This window comes from Lampetra fluviatilis, chromosome 11 (assembly GCF_964198595.1).
Source record: "Lampetra fluviatilis chromosome 11, kcLamFluv1.1, whole genome shotgun sequence".
Classification (NCBI taxonomy): domain Eukaryota; kingdom Metazoa; phylum Chordata; class Hyperoartia; order Petromyzontiformes; family Petromyzontidae; genus Lampetra; species Lampetra fluviatilis.
The window spans coordinates 6,490,674-6,503,343 of NC_136285.1; the positions used below are offsets into that span (position 1 = coordinate 6,490,674).

General features: G+C 48.7%; 1 protein-coding gene across 2 annotated transcripts in view; it reads right to left on the reverse strand.

The window, feature by feature from the left end:
• The window catches only part of LOC144934746 (filamin-C-like), a 181,065-nt gene that overhangs the window by 99,837 nt on the left and 68,558 nt on the right, over nucleotides 1–12,670 (reverse strand). The window contains exon 1 of one of the 2 annotated variants that reach the window (XM_078860853.1): nucleotides 2,852–3,009. The exons of the other annotated variant lie outside the window; for it this stretch is intronic. The gene's annotated coding sequence lies outside the window, so the exon portion shown is untranslated. Of the gene's footprint in view, nucleotides 1–2,851; nucleotides 3,010–12,670 lie in introns of those variants that run through there. 2 annotated transcript variants of the gene reach the window in all.

The following is a 12,670-nucleotide window of genomic DNA, read 5'->3' on the forward strand; positions in this document are numbered from 1 at the left end:
TAGTCACAGACTTCGCAGCCCGCTTTACATCAAATGTTGCCCTTAACAGCCTGTTAACACTATGGGAACCCTCATTTGCCAGTAAAAATATGATAATTGTTTTTTTACCCTTTTATCTGGCAACAAAACTGACACCTTTTTACAAGGAGTCATGTTTGCATAGACCGCAATACCTGCAGTCATAATACAAACAAAAGACATAACTCTGATAATGTATGCACTGTCCTTGAAGTTGATTGGTCCACACTCGAGACAGCTTTCCTTAGAGCCTAGTCTCACATGGGTTGGACCAGATGACGCCAAAAGGCGCACAACTCAAAGACAATGCACCATCAGAGTATGAGAGCTCGGGGCTAGCATCTACACTATGGGAACCTCATTTGCCAGTAAAAATATGATAATTGTTTTTTTACCCTTCTATCTGGCACTTGACCAAGCAATCGGACTTGCTGCTTGGTCGAGGATAGTGCCGGATGAAGCTAGTGGGGGGCCTGTAGCATATTTTATAAAGGGGCCCGAAATAAAATAAAAACACGTAAATATTAAAATACTTAATTTTTTTACTTGAATATTAAAGTAATTGTATTTTTTTCATTTGCTACTACAGCCAGATAATACGACAAATCGCTAACCTTAAACACCCAGTCGTTCATAAAAGTTGAAGGCAGTATAGTAATAGAGCAAGTGCAGAATCACTGAACCGGAATTGATAGCCTGAAAGCATTTAGCGCGGGGCCCTTGAAAGTGCGGGGCCCGTAGCTACTACATTTGTAGCTACTTGTGCTACTGGGATAATCCGGCACTGGTCGAGGAACATCCCGATCAGAGCCCCAGGCTTGTCCACTTGCGTTCAGAACACGCTGCAAAGCCGCCTAGAGAACCACGTACACCGCAGTGGAATCGTCCCGAGGCGCAGCGAATAGAATATTGAACAACAACAAAAACATATTTTTTACAAACCCATTTTTAACATTTTATTTGTATATATATAACGCCACAACAACGCGCATGCCGCGCAACACATCAGTCTCGTGGCACCGAATTCCAAAAATTAGTCTCGCTCCAGGGCTGCATTTTTAGCAGGGACAGCAGCAGCAGACTCGAGCTGATCATTCGGTGTCAGGGCCGGCGGAGTCGGAGCGGCGGTGATGTGGCAGCAGAGCGGCGTGCACGTGAAACGCAACACATTGGACGGTTTCCAAGCCTCATGCCTCCCCAAATCCCCCTGATGAGCACTGCCCTGCCTGCTCCCTCATCGCCGCTCCAGATGATGGACGCGTCGGAATACATACGCACATAGACAATCAATACAAAAACAATCGATCTGTATCTTCTTGGTTCTTTCGGTAAAGTCACGTAGAATGGAAATAATAAAATAATACAAATAAAACATAATAAAATAATTCTCACGACGTTTCGGCCACAACGCAAGCAGCCGTCCTCAGGTGAAGAACAGGTCTGTCGAGAAGACAAAGTCTGTTCTCCACCAGAGGACGACTGCTTGCGTTGTGGCCGAAACGTCGTGATAATTAATTTATTATGTTTAGTTTTTATTATTTTATTATTTTATTATTTCCATTCTACGTGACTTTACCGAAAGAACCAAGAAGATGAATCCCTGCAATCACGAAAGCTTTAAATCGAAATCGATCTTTATTTCACGTGCCACCAATCGTCCTGGATCGAGTAGGCACCGGTGCACGCTACAGCAGAACAGGAACGGCACCAGGAGCATGCAAAGACAAAGATCCCCCGAGAAACCTGCTGTGTGGTCAGCACCACCCCGGCCGCCTTTGTCTCCCCATTGCTCATGTTTACACACTGCACCGAGTGCTCATTTAAGGCTACGTCGACCTAGGAGGGACCCAGGACCGGTTCGGACATTCGCCACTGATATTGATCGTGAGCTGGAGCGAAACTTCGGCCGCTGGGTTCGCAGCGAAGTTGCGCTAACCACTACACCCCTGCTCCCCACGTGAGAATGCGCGCACACACACACACACGTTGTATAAACACGTGAAGTGTGTTTTAAGTTGGGAAGCTCCTCCATGCTCGAGTGTCTAAACATACATGCCCCGCGTGAGCACATTGAAAGCCCTACTTATGTTCACACACACACATTCATAATTACATGAGTATATGATGAAACGATAATCGGTTAATAATGAATTGTATCACGTGTGTGACTAAGCATACGTGAATGTGTTCAGAGTATGTTCTAATACAATTTGACAATATATCATATGCATACATGTACATACTGTTTAAGAGTACTGTCTAAGTATATATTCACACGTGAGATACAACACTTACACATATCCCTGCCAAAATATAATTGCTTCTAGATATATAAATGGTTAAACGTGGCATTGAATACCCATACGTGCTAAAATAGAACGCGTGTGTGTGCCTATGCGCATGTGTACATACGCTTAACCCATTCTGTAGCCATACCTGTGAAGTGGATATGGTGACAACATTGTAATGAATAAGCACAGATAAAGCACACATTCATGCATCCAACTCCATTCATCAACCTACACGGATGCCCGGCGTGGTGTCAAGTATCGTCAAACAAACTCCTTATGACTGACATTATCATGGAGATCAATGCCTTCATCCAGCAGTGAATTGACAGAAGGCTGCACACTATATTTTGTTACAACACACACAAGTTAATCACACACACACACTTACTCTGTTGTATGTATGCATGTACCACACTACTAATGTTTACATACTCAAAATCAGTGGAGCACACACACACGTGCATAGTTAGCAAGAAGTTGATCTGTTACAGAGCCAGTGGCTTACGAAGCCGATGACAGCAGACGCAAGCACGCAAACTTACAGGGCGCGTTTCTCCCGCTGGAAGGGTGGGATGGCTCTTGGGTTAGGACCGCTATCTCACACGCGTGCAATGTAGTGAACGCCAGCGTGCGTCTGCAAGTGCCGGCAAGGAGAGAGAGAGTGGAAGGCGTGGGGATGGGATGGGAAGGGGAGGGTGGGTGGGTGGGTGGAGAGGCAAAGGGATGGGGTGGGTGGGTGCTTAGGGGCTGGAGGGACTGTGGGACCCGCCCGATAGAAACTTGGCTCTTGTTTAATGAGAAGAATAGGGAGCCCTGGGGCTGATGCTCACCCGTTTAGCCCCTCCCCACGCGCAGCCAGACATCGGGCCAGGAATTTTCATTCCCAAACATTTGTGTTCTTGTGTGTGAGTGCGCGCGCGCGCGCGTGCACGTGTCTCTGTGTGTGTGTGCGTCAAAGCGTTGCAGAGTGGCTTTTTGCGCACTGCGCTACGAAGTTTAATTCCTTGCCAAGTCCTCCTCTAGGTAGACTCAGCCCTAAAAGTATTCGCTGGTGCGGTGTGGAAACGCCGGCGCTCACTGGGCAGACAAAGGCGGCCGGGTGTGACTTCTTTTTGTTGTTGTTCTGGCCACGCTAGCGCCTCGTCAGCTGTCAGCCTGATCGGGTGCTCGCCAACAGCACTTTCACCATTAGTCTGCGGAAAAGGCCTTACGGGGAATCTTTGTCGTAGTGGAGCGCGCTCTGTTACGATCCCTACACGGCCACGGTTACCCGGCAAGCGATGACCATCGGCCACATCTTGTACCTGAATTTATTCTGCCCCATGCCCGAGGCTAACGTGGTCATCACTTGGGAGAGATCACCGCGTCTGAGCACAACCAGCCTTTGTGTGTTGCGCCAAACTGAATCGGTGCTCGTTGCCACATCTTGGCCCAAATTACTATGAAGTCTTTTTAAGGAGCGTGTCTTAGGGTTTAACTGCTAAACACGTTGGCATGGCCGAGTGAGAAGATCAATCGTGTATTGTCTCTTTCTTTGAAGGGGGTAAAACTCTAATAAATAATCCCATTTAAGCAATTCTGTATTAATAATGCGTTTTTATTATCTAAGTCTCAAGCCTCTTCGTCAGTGGGACCCTTAATTGGGATGTTTCGCCAATTCCGTTATTAAATGCTTTGCGTGTGGAAGGAAACTGGAATTACCCAGGGAAAAAACTTTCTTTGCTTATGAGTAGTCAATGCTCAAAGTTGTGCAGATATTAGATGGATTGATGAATGAATCCCCCTCCTGCTATCTTTTCGCCACTGTGCAACCCTTTAAAGCGCATTCGTATAATTCTGAAGGAATATCTCTATGTTACTGTAAACATTATTCTCTCTGTCACTGCAACGATCACGTTGAAGCCAGATCACAGACAAAAATACCCCGAATGTGCCACCTCACAACGGTGGCCAGGAAACGAGCATTGTTAAGTACAATGATGTCCTTTATTTGTTCAGGTGAAATTCCACCGATTTGATCTCCTTTGCAAGGATGGCTGCGTGTGATCGTAGATATGCGGTGACTGTGAAATGAGTTGTGTTTATTTAATTCTCTCAGGCATCGTGTCCACCGTGGTGGACCGCAATGATTTGCATGGTCACAGTACTCGGACATTATATTTAACTTTTCAACCAACTCATTGGAGGGGGTTCCTCTTGAATCCTAAAGTCAAGTGAAAGCAAGATTTCAAACGTAAATTTTTGTTTGTTTCTTTTAACAATTCAGCACGAGAGGGTTACAGACCGGACACACGTGATGAGTGTCACTCTACACGTGATGAGTGACACACGTCACTCTACACGTGATGAGTGTACACACATCACACCACGTGATGAGTGAACACACATCACTCTACACGTGATGTGTGCGTGTACACACGACACGTGATATCACTCTACACGTGATATCACTCTACACGTGATGAGTCTACACGTCACTCTACACGTGATGAGTCTACACGTCACTCTACACGTGATGAGTCTATACGTCACTCTACACGTGATGAGTGTACACGTCACTCTACACGTGATATCACTCGACACGTGATATCACTCGACACGTGATATCACTCGACACGTGATATCACTCGACACGTGATATCACTCGACACGTGATATCACTCGACACGTGATATCACTCGACACGTGATATCACTCGACACGTGATATCACTCGACACGTGATATCACTCGACACGTGATATCACTCGACACGTGATATCACTCGACACGTGAGATGACTCACGGTCGAAAGTGTTTGCATTGAGGCTCAGAGACCAAGCAGCACGCCACGAATTGCTCTTGCGAGTGATGTCACCGCAGCGTTTGCTCACCGGCGTTAATGACGATCTTTGAACAGAACGACTCCAGTATACGCTAACATTATTACACGCAATTAGCATAATGGCACGGGTTACTCGCCTAATTATGGGCACGCGTGACCTACGCGCCAGCGACTCTGTTGCGAGGTTGTTTAAAAATAGCGCAGAGTCCACATGGCCCATTTTGCTGTCATCTTCCAGGCTCTGTCCACAGCTGGAGGATTGTCTCGCATGGCGTTCCTCCTGCTGCCTTCCTCTGACCCTCACGTCACCCTCGTTCGTACCTTCATCCCGTTCACGCGGTTCTTACGCGCAAACCACAATCCAGCGGCGCCTAACCGGCGGTTCGGCGAATCACGCAGAGGGGCAACAATTTTAGTACCGCGCAATAAGAATAAACGGAGCACTTTTTAAAAAATATATATGACATGAATATAATTGCGGCACGTGTGATTCCGCTGCTAGATGAAGGCCTCCCCGTGCCGTGTTGGTCCTGGGGCCGGGCAGGGGTCGTCGGCGGGGCGAGGTGTTGACCATACCTCGCCGTGCTGGGCACTTTGAGTTGGTGAAACAAGTGGACCAGGAACGGTTGGGACATCACGCGCAAATTGATGTTCGCCGCGGTGGCCAGAAGTTGAACTCGGGACGCCTGTGTTCCTATGGCAAGTGCATAAAACCAACAAAAACACTTCGCCACTGGCCACCCGACTTCCCCCAAAGTGAATAAAGCATAAACTGAAGTGCTGGACTGATTGATTTTTTCAGTTGCTAAAGATAATTCCCCAACATTTCATGCTATTTCTACCGCATATTACCAGTGCCGGGTTATCCTAGTAGCAAAAGTAGCTACATATGCATACTCTTTGGTTCTTTCGGTAAAGTCAGGTAGGTAAAAAAAAATTACAACGTTTCGATTGCAACAGAAGCAATCATCATCAGGTGTGACAACCACAGCAATATTTTGTTTTTATTTCCTTGCAGTCACGAAAACTTAAAATCAAGAATCGCTACATATGCTACGGGCCCCGCACTATAAAGGGCTCCGCGCTAAATGCTTTCAATCTATGAATTCCGGTTCAGTGATTCTGCACTTGCTCTATTACTATAGTACTGTACTGCCTTCAACTTTTATGAACGACTGGGTGTTTAAGGTTTGCGATTTGTCGTATTATCTGGCTGTATAGCAAATGAAACAATACAATTACTTTACTATGCAAGTAAAAAAAGAGTGTTTTAATATTTACGTTTTTTTATATTTAGGGCCCCTTTATAACATATGCTACATGCCCCGCACTAGCTTAATCCGGCACTGCATTCTGATCAAACAAACCCCCTTGACGTTGCTAAAGTTTTGAGAGCAGGGCACAGAATATGGCCTCATGCAGGCACAAACCCGCTTAAAGCACACAGCCATTGTCATCCTAATTAGGAATTAAATTGAGCTTTCTCCAAAAACGAGTTTAAGGAAACGAAGTTGAAACCCACAGGCAGCTAAATGAATCTTCTTGATCAAAGGCGAAACAGGGCCCTTATTTTAATTTTTGGCGGTATTTTTTGTTTGCATAAACGTTCCTAATTATGAGCTGTATAAAGCGAACCGCGGTTTAACAAGTCCGCGAAATATGTTTTAATCGGCGCTAATGCGGTGCATCATTGCAATTCCGTCATCCGTTGATTGTGTCGACATTTACATTGCAATCACATTGACGCTTGCTTGCTTGCTTGCCATAATGAGCCTTGTGTGTCCGTTTGTGTCATGCACACAGTTGCTTGGTACGAGGGAGTGGTCGTGTGTTAATGTGGTGAAAAAAGCGCAAACGTACAGGCTTACGACACGTGTGTGATGCGTTCCTCTGCGGCATGCGATTATTGTTGTACTTCATTTCCCATTATTGACCAAGTGCGTAAACTAATCATTGGCATTATACAAACCCACAGTACGCCATGGAGGGTAATCAATTTGTAGATACGCCATTGATTTAAAATGACGCTAGCTGATTGAATATTGTGAACGCGATGGCTTTATATCCTACAGAGGAGCGAGTTAAATACGTGATGAACTATGTATATTGTAGGCAAACATGCCGAGGAGGCATTGTCGAGGCGCGTGTTGGCGGATCACACGAATGTTGTAAAACTCCCCGACTGTGACAGTCGAGGAAGAGCCGTGGTACCCTGCCTCGCCATGAGAAAGCGGTGCAGCAAATTGAAGGACTCCATCTGTTCCTTCTGTATGGGATAGAGCGTTGCCCCTCGCACGCGTAGGGTTGTATCCGCGCACTCCGGTTTCCTCCCGCATGTAAACACTCATGAATTGCTCGATAACACCCCCTACTATAGAGAACCGCAGAGCTTGGACAATTTACTGGCTACGGATTAGCGTGTGGGTGCTGTCTTCCCGCTTGTCTGTGGGCCGTTCTCTGGCCTCTGGCTCGTTCTCTCTCTCTCTTACCGAGAGTGAGCGGAAGCCGTGCGCTATAGCGAGTTACAAAGTTGAAATATTTATTACTTCGCCGAGGTATACAGTGTCTGTAAATGGATAACCCTGTTATTGTTGTTACAAAACGGCAAACAAAAGGAGTGAAAAGCGAGTGCAACCACATTTGCAACAGCAGGCACACGTTGAGTCATGCAAAAACGAAAGTGGTCGAATCATTAAGCGCATATAATCACCGAGTTATAAAATATGCAGCGGCTCTTTAAATATTAAGCAATGCTTCCCTACTCTGAAAACAAACTACCCGGCCAGTAATATTCCGGCGTAAGGACATGCACACCGTGCGATGTTTCTTGTAAATGAGATGCATGTAACATTGACTGTCACGGGAGTGTAATGCGGGTCGATCAATCACTCGGAATGGGTCGATCCCTGCCTTATCTCGGAAGCGTCGCGTGATCGATCCAGCGTATTACATGGATAGACTGACACCATGCTCCCTGTGTTCACCAACCCACACTATCCAGTGCAATGAAGTGCCTGTACATATCGTCACACGACCACCGCCACGACCCGCACAGCATGGGGGAAAGGACATTCATCCAGCAGTGGATTGACAAACAAGGGCTGCACGTGGAAATCACGGAAGGCCAGCGCTGTCAAGAGGCGGGGCGGGTGGGTCCGGCTGACGAACTGTTGCTGGACACGAAGCGAGCTGCGGTGGCTTCTGGTGACTCTCGCTCAGATCGGTGGCTTTTGGTGGCTCTCGCTCAGATCGGTGGCTTCTGGTGGCTCTCGCTCAGATCGGTGGCTTCTGGTGGCTCTCACTCAGATCGGTGGCTTCTGGTGAATCTCGCTCAGATCGGTGGCTTCTGGTGACGCTCGCTCAGATCGGTGGCTTCTGGTGGCTCTCGCTCAGATCGGTGGCTTCTGGTGGCTCTCGCTCAGATCGGTGGCTTCTGGTGGCTCTCGCTCAGATCGGTGGCTTCTGGTGGCTCTCACTCAGATCGGTGGCTTCTGGTGGCTCTCGCTCAGATCGGTGGCTTCTGGTGGCTCTCGCTCAGATCGGTGGCTTCTGGTGGCTCTCGCTCAGATCGGTGGCTTCTGGTGGCTCTCGCTCAGATCGGTGGCTTCTGGTGGCTCTCGCTCAGATCGGTGGCTTCTGGTGGCTCTCGCTCAGATCGGTGGCTTCTGGTGGCTCTCGCTCAGATCAGTGGCTTCTGGTGGCTCTCGCTCAGATCGGTGGCTTCTGGTGGCTCTCGCTCAGATCGGTGGCTTCTGGTGGCTCTCGCTCAGATCGGTGGCTTCTGGTGGCTCTCACTCAGATCGGTGGCTTCTGGTGGCTCTCGCTCAGATCGGTGGCTTCTGGTGACTCTCGCTCAGATCGGTGGCTTCTGGTGACTCTCGCTCAGATCGGTGGCTTCTGGTGGCTCTCGCTCAGATCGGTGGCTTCTGGTGGCTCTCGCTCAGATCGGTGGCTTCTGGTGGCTCTCGCTCAGATCGGTGGCTTCTGGTGGCTCTCACTCAGATCGGTGGCTTCTGGTGGCTCTCGCTCAGATCGGTGGCTTCTGGTGACTCTCGCTCAGATCGGTGGCTTCTGGTGACTCTCGCTCAGATCGGTGGCTTCTGGTGGCTCTCGCTCAGATCGGTGGCTTCTGGTGGCTCTCGCTCAGATCGGTGGCTTCTGGTGGCTCTCGCTCAGATCGGTGGCTTCTGGTGGCTTTCGCTCAGATCGGTGGCTTCTGGTGGCTCTCGCTCAGATCGGTGGCTTCTGGTGGCTCTCGCTCAGATCGGTGGCTTCTGGTGGCTCTCACTCAGATCGGTGGCTTCTGGTGGCTCTCGCTCAGATCGGTGGCTTCTGGTGGCTCTCGCTCAGATCGGTGGCTTCTGGTGACTCTCGCTCAGATCGGTGGCTTCTGGTGGCTCTCGCTCAGATCGGTGGCTTCTGGTGGCTCTCGCTCAGATCGGTGGCTGACGGTGGCTCTCGCTCAGATCGGTGGCTTCTGGTGACTCTCGCTCAGATCGGTGGCTTCTGGTGGCTCTCGCTCAGATCGGTGGCTTCTGGTGGCTCTCGCTCAGATCGGTGGCTTCTGGTGGCTCTCGCTCAGATCGGTGGCTTCTGGTGGCTCTCGCTCAGATCGGTGGCTTCTGGTGGCTCTCGCTCAGATCGGTGGCTTCTGGTGGCTCTCGCTCAGATCGGTGGCTTCTGGTGGCTTTCGCTCAGATCGGTGGCTTCTGGTGGCTCTCGCTCAGATCGGTGGCTTCTGGTGGCTCTCTCTCAGATCGGTGGCTTCTGGTGGCTCTCGCTCAGATCGGTGGCTTCTGGTGGCTCTCGCTCAGATCGGTGGCTTCTGGTGGCTCTCGCTCAGATCGGTGGCTTCTGGTGGCTCTCGCTCAGATCGGTGGCTGACGGTGGCTCTCGCTCAGATCTGTGGCTTCTGGTGACTCTCGCTCAGATCGGTGGCTTCTGGTGGCTCTCGCTCAGATCGTTTTGTTGTGGCGGTGACGGCGCCGCAGTCGCGGTGGTCAAGGTGGAGGGTCGGGGGCCTGGGGTGGGGCAGGAGGACAGCACCCTGCCCCAGAGGGATGGAGGGGGGCACCGTGCCCCAGAGGGATGGAGGGGGGCACCCTGCCCCAGAGGGATGGAGGGGGGCACCGTGCCCCAGAGGGATGGAGGGGGGCACCCTGCCCCAGGGAGGAGGAGACCTGGGGAGGGGCAGGAGGATACCCATCCTACCCCGGGAGCCAAATATTCTCGCTGCGTCTCCCCACAACAACACAACTTGTTCTTCTTGGTTCTTTTGGTAAAGTCACGTAGAAGGGAAATAATAAAGTAATACAAATAAAACATTATAAAAATTATTATTTTATTATTTCCCTTCTACGTGACTTTACCGAAAGAACCAAGAAGATGAATCCCTGGAGTCACGAAAGCTTATAATCGAAACACAACTTGTGCTGCAGCACCACCATCGCAGAGTTGATTTGGCTCAGCGCATGCACTCATTTGGATCAGACCCATGTTTAAATGAAGGACATTTTTTTTGCCCCCCCCCCTCCCACCGCTACCTTCTGGAGGGAGGATCAACGTGGAGGAGGCTGCAATCTCGTCTCGCGAGGTGTAATCCCACTCAGAAACAAAGAGCTACGCGTCCCCCACCCTTCGCACGGCTGCCAAGCTTTTTTGCCCTTCTTCCCCACGTCACCGCCTCCCTCCAAAGCCAACGCGGCAAGTGATGTGTGAGCGGCCGTACAGACCGGGCCTGTGACTTTCCATTGCGATCGGTGAATGTTCAAAAAAACATTTCACAGCCCGTAACGCAGTGCCGTATTAAGCTAGTGCGGGGCCTGTAGCATATGTTATAAAGGGGCCCTAAATAAAATAAAAACACTTAAATATTAAAACAATTAAATATTTTACTTGCATAGTAAAGTAATTGTATTTTTTCATTTGCTATACAGCCAGATAATACGACAAATCGCAAACCTTAAACATCCAGTCGATCGTAAAAGTTGAAGGCAGTATAGTACTATAGTAATAGAGCAAGTGCAGAATCACTGAACTGGAATTGATAGCTTGAAAGCTTTTAGCGCGGGGCCCTTGAAAGTGCGGGACCCGTAGCTACTACATCTGTAGTAGCTACTTATTTAGTAGCTACTACATCTGTAGCTACTACATCTGTAGCTACTACATCTACTACAGATGTGTAGTAACTACTTATTTACATCTGCAGCTACTACATATGTAGCTACTACATGTGTAGCTACTTTTGCTACTCAGATAATGCGGCACTGCCTTAACGGCTTACACGCTTAATGTCCGAACCACCCAGAATGTTGTCCGATCTCGTCGGGCCTTGGAAGCTAAGCAGATGTTGAGCCTGGATAAGTGCTTGGATGCGTGACCAACGTGCAGGCCGGATGTTATAGGCTGCGGGGTGAGATGGTGGGTAGCAAGAGGACAGTGGAGCAAAGTACATTGCTCGACTGTAATTCTACGCACCCATATTTACGCTTCCTGCCTTTACCATCCCAAGGTGACCAGCGTGGTGAAGTATGGTCAAATAACCACCGTGATCTACATGGGATGGGGGCAGTCGTTCATCCAGCAGTGGATTGACAAAGGGCTGCAAACGTATAATCGCACATGTACATATATATATATCGCAGCGCATCAAAACCCAAGCTCATAATTATATGATTCCTGAGTGCTTGCAGAAAAGGGCCCAGGATAATTAACAAGTCAATCTCAAAAGTCCCCTTATGCCCACGAAACTGGCAAAAAGCACCGCACTGGATTTCGTCCGTTTTTATTCGATGTGAACCTTACAATGTTGCTCATTCCTCGCCGTGGATGGAATACATTAGCACGAAACAGTAGTGTGGTGTGTGTGTGTGCGCGTGTGTACTGTATGTACAAACATTCTTGAGATGAATATTTAAAATCTCACAATACCAGCTTTTAATACAAACAACATGGCTTATGAAGCCTGATGAAATCCACATTTTCCGTGTTGAAGTGAACTTTTGAACTCGTGCCATGACATACAAAATCCCATGTGTATTCTGTAAGATGTGCTGTAAATACTGAACATGCATCCATAGAGATTAGGCCAGCACATGCGCATGCACATGGGCACATTTACTGCTTTTGCCATTAAGTAGCAGCAGAAATAATGTAACTTACTTGATCCTAAATATCCCCCTATTTATGATAATAATAATTATTATTTCAACTTGTAACGCACCGCGCAGCATTTGCTCACTTATCAAAGAGAGATAACAACTCGGAGGGGCGAGGAGAAATCAAAGACAAGCGGGGAAGGCATCCAAACCCAAATCCAGTGCCAAATTTCCCCCAAAGGTCTGCAGTCCTCGATATATTAAGATGTTACCGGACAATTAACTACTGGTGCTTACATGTGGGAGCAAACCAGAGTACTCGAACAAAGCCCACGCGTGAGAAGGGGAAACACTCTATCCCATACGGACGGAACAGATGGATTCCACATTTTGCCGGACCTTCCGCCTTCTCCTGGCGAGCCAGGGTACGGCTCCTCCTCG